The sequence below is a fragment of the Vidua chalybeata genome, chromosome 4, assembly GCF_026979565.1.
Source record: "Vidua chalybeata isolate OUT-0048 chromosome 4, bVidCha1 merged haplotype, whole genome shotgun sequence".
In the NCBI taxonomy this organism is placed as follows: Eukaryota; Metazoa; Chordata; class Aves; order Passeriformes; family Viduidae; genus Vidua; species Vidua chalybeata.
Genome location: NC_071533.1, coordinates 67,267,924 through 67,272,523, shown reverse-complemented (window position 1 = coordinate 67,272,523; position 4,600 = coordinate 67,267,924).

Below are 4,600 nucleotides of genomic sequence, written 5' to 3'. Positions count from 1 at the left end.
CCGGCCCCGCTCCCGCGCGGCACCGTCGCCTCGGGCCGCCGCACTTCCGCGCAGGCGGCGCCGCGGACACGCGGGGACCTCCCGGCGCTGCGCGCAGGCAGCGCCGCGGACGCCTCAGCGAGGGACCTTGGCGCAATGCGGGGCGGAGCGGCGATTTTCGGTCAGGCGGCGCGGCGGGCAGCTCTGGCGCGCCGCCGGCGGGGGTGGGCGGGTCGTTTTTTTCCGGTGTCCCGGTGGGATCAGGAAGCGCTTCCCGGTCAGGTGGCGCGTGGGAGTCAGCCTGAGGAACGCGTATCCCGGGGGTGTTGCGGGTCAGGCAGGGAGATGGGCAGCTCAGCGCGGGGGCCTCAGGGGCGCTGTTGCCATGGCGACGCCGAGGCCTGAGGGGCGCCGGGCCCGGGGAGGCCTCGGGGGTCGGGACGGCTCCTCCGGATCCTGGCCCCTCGGATCCTGGCCCCTCCGGATCCGGGCCCCTCCGGATCCTGGCCCCTCCGGATCCGGGCCCCTCGGGCCGGGGAGCGGTTTAGGGCTGTGGGGTGGGTGTGGTGTCACCGCTGGGTGACCCCCGGGCGGTACCCGCGGCACAAGGGGTTCTCTCCCAGCCGCCCTGCGGGGAGCGAGTCTCGCAGCTGCCCAAAACATCGCACAAGTAACGCTGAGCAGCGCCAGGGCTCAGAGTTAAGGAGCCCGGCGAGCTGGAAAGGGAGTATTTAAGCTGTCGTTGTTTTGTTGATTGGTCGGTAAACTTTCTGCTGGGTGCTGTGTTGGCCAACAGTCCAAGTGCATTGGACTGGCAGCAGCTTATAAAAATGTGCTCAGATGCCTCAGATCAAATTGCCCTTTGTTAACACCAGCTCCAGGCGAATTCAGAGGAGACAACCTCTGAAGCTGATGAGAGGGATGCAGCACTGCTGTGGGGAAAGGCTGAGAAAATTGGGATTGTTCAGCCTGGAAGAGAGAAAGCTTTGAGTGACCTAACTGTGGCCTTCCTGTACCTGAAGGGAACTTACAGAAAAGATGGGGCAAGACTTGACAAGGGCATGTAGGACAAGGGGGAATGGATTCACAGAGAAGGTTCAGATTGGGTATTAGGAAAAAATCTTTACTGTGGGAGGCCCTGGCACAGGCTGCCCAGGGAAGCTGTGGATGCCCCATCCCTGGAAGTGTTTCAGGCCAGGCTGGATGGGGCTCTGAATAACCTGGGCTAGTGAAGGTGTCCCTGCACATGTCAAGGGCTTGGAACTGAATGGTCTTCAAGGTCTCTTCCAACCCAAACCATCCTGTGATTTTATGCTGGTGGCTCCGTGAGCTTTGGTGTTTGGAGGCAGTAGCTCAGGACACACAGGACTCTGTTTTCTGTAGCACAGTACAAACAAAGCTCCTGATAAATCTGGACAAAGTTAACTGGAAAACCAGCATTTGGTCTGAGCCTGGGGTAGTGCTGCTTCATCTGTGCCCACAGTGCTGGGCAGGACAGGAAAATCAAGAGTTTGGTATTCTCACAAGAACAGAGGACTTGTGTGATGTGCAGTGTCAGTAATTGGTCACATTTTGGCCCAAACTGCTGCTTTTCTATGTTTTTGATCTTCATTTAATCACAAATTATTCTTAAACACAAGCACTATATTCTGGTTTCTTAGGTCATCAGCACAGGGGTTTAATTTGTGAAGTTCTCCAGTGCTATGGGCTCCTTGATCATCTCACACTCAAGCATGTTATATATTTTGGACGTTAAACAGAGCTGGTCTTCTCCAAGGGGGCAACAAATAGTTTTACTGGTACAAAAACAGAAAACACAAACTGCCTAGGAAAAAAAAGTGTCTTTATTTGAAGCTTTAATTATTTTATTCTGCTCCTGTAAGTTGGTTTGCCGTGACTGATGTCCGCTTTTGTGCCGTTAATCACTGCGTGTTTTCAGCAGATCATATTCCCGCTGTGGCTGCAGAAAGCCTTGATCACCTGCCCGGGTGTCACAGCTGACCCTGAGCAGGGGGCTGGGCTTCAGAGCCTGCAGCCCGAATTCCTGTGTGAATCACCGGCACATCGCCGGGACTGCCTGGCCCAGATGGCAGGGGTGGAACTGGATGGTCTTTGAGAGCCCTCCCAACCCAAACCATGCCAGGATTCCACGGTTAAACAGCCAGGGCCTTAGCCGAGCTGTCAGTAGTGGTCACTGCGTTACACATTCACACCTCTGCTAAATCTGCTTCCCGTTGGCCACTCAAAAGCAGGAAACATCTGATTTTAAATTCCTCTGCTTACAACGCAGTAATGTCTGGGCTGCTGCCATCTTGCTTTGAGACTCTCATAGAAGTTTCTTTGTTTTATTTAACATCAATTACAAGGAGGCACAGTTTCATATCACACCTAAAACATGTCGAGATGCACCCATGTTGATAAAGAAACACATCAAGAATTTCTGTGTTAGTGAATTCCCAGAAATTCACAGAATTGTAGACGATCCTGAGTTGCAAGGGACCCACGAGGATCAGCGAGGTCCAGTTCCTGTCATCAAAGTAAATTGTATTTGCAGAGTTGGCTCTTGGGAAAACTCTTTCAGGTTGTTTGACTATTAGTTTGCTGAACTGTTATCTTCATAAACTCATTAAAAAATAGTGTGGTGTTAACATGGTAAAGGATTGAATTAAAATGTTTAATCCCCTGTTTTATGGTCGATCCTCTGGTTTACTGATTTCAAAATGACAATACTTTCTTATGTTCCCCACAGAAGTCTGGAAAGTGGAGTATTGCCCTTATTCCCAGGCTGCACAGTCAGCAACTGCTGGTAGGAGAGGATGGGGGAGGAGAGGGAATCCTTGCCATTTACCAAGGGGCAGCAGATAGAAAGACTGCAGGTTTGGCTGTCTGACAAGGAAAGATGGCTGTCCCAGTTCTCAGGATTTCAGCTTATTAGCTCCTAAATTACAGTAAAATTTTTTTGCTGCCAAAATTATTTAAAAGCAGATCCCTGCTTTGGGCTTTTGTTTAAAGGTGGAATTTATATTCTCCATTCTCTTCACATTTGTAATATTTGCTGGGTGAGCATAGGACTGACTGACTGATGGCTGTTTAATGATGTTAATTAAGTAGTGTTAACCCTGGGGTCTTTAAAAATGCCAGCGTGTGTCATCTTTGTGTTCAGCCCCAATGAATTTCAATTCACTCTTAAGATATTTAGATTTTCCAGATAATTAAAACTCCCTGAAAGATTGTTTGCAGGTGACACGTCAAAGACATTCTGAGTTGCAACAGGAAACCAAATAACAGCTACATCTAGAAAATGGAACATTTTCTGGTAGGGTCAGCTTAGTGCATCAGGGATGCAGAGATGGGGAGGGAAGAGAGGACCAGAGAGCCTGGGGGAGGCACTGGATCCATTTAGGTTTGCTCTGCCAGACCTTTGGTTAACTCCTCACCTGCAGTCCGGGTGCTTCAGTGTTGGCAGCTGCTTTGTTTTGGGTTGTTTTGGGGGCTTTTGAGTACTGGCTTGAAATATCATTTGTACTTTCCTGAAACGACTCCAGGGCTTTGAGTTTGGCAGATGATTGGCTTTGTCTCTGCAGGGGCCTCATTTAGCTCAGCCCATGAGCACTCGGAAATGACACGCTGGTGACAGCCTCCCCAGCAGTTGGTGTTGCAAATAGTTCAGCTCTGAGCGTAGAGGAGTAATTGTTGTGAGGTGCCTTCCTGCCGAGGGAGGCCAGGGCACCCCGAAGGAATTACAGGGGAGAATCAAAGGAATCTACTGGAGGAGGGTCTGAGGTGCTCATGTAAGACAAAGAAAACAAACCAAACAAAACCCAAAACAAACCAAACAAAAAAAAACCCCACCCCAACCCAACAAAGTTTTCTAACTAAAGTTAAATATAAAAAGTCCTTCTTCAAACTCCCACCTGTCACTTCACACGGGTGGGAGTTACTTCACACTCACTTGAAACAAAAGGTAGAGAAATCAGGCAACTTCTTGCATGTGACAAAAGAAATGGGCCTTCACAAAGCTTCTGGAAAAGAACCCTGTTCCTGGGGCACTCCAGGGCTCAGAGCCTGCCTGAGGCCCTCTGACAGGTGATGGGAAATGTGTGTTTTATTGACTGTCCCCTGGCTCCACCAGCTGCAGGGACAAAGCCACTCCCTTGGCTTTGCCAAGGGCAAAGGATTCATCTTACTGATGCTTTGCCACCTGCTCATTAGGGAGATGGACCCTGGCTTAGGCAGGGCAAGTTTCCCAGGCTGTGAAGGAGAGAACAGCACTTGGCTCTGTGAGCCCCTCCACCGGGCTGTGCCTCTGGGACCTTCTGTCCCACCTGGACCTGCCACCCGAGACTTGCGCAAACGCAGCAGAGCTGCTGAAATCCCTTTGTATTTAACAGAGTAGCACCAGCAGATACAAGGTTTGCAGTCCACTTTTATCTTTTTAGATAAAAATGTTGAAGAATAAAGTTGTATATGACTCCCAGTGGAAGGGCACAGCATTTACTAGCCCATAAGAGCTTTGTGAGTGGCTACATCTGCAATCCCTCCACTCTTCCCCTTTCAAGAACCAAAATGAGCCCATTCCTGAAGAACCCAGTGTCATGAATTTTCTTCTGGAAGAGACTGT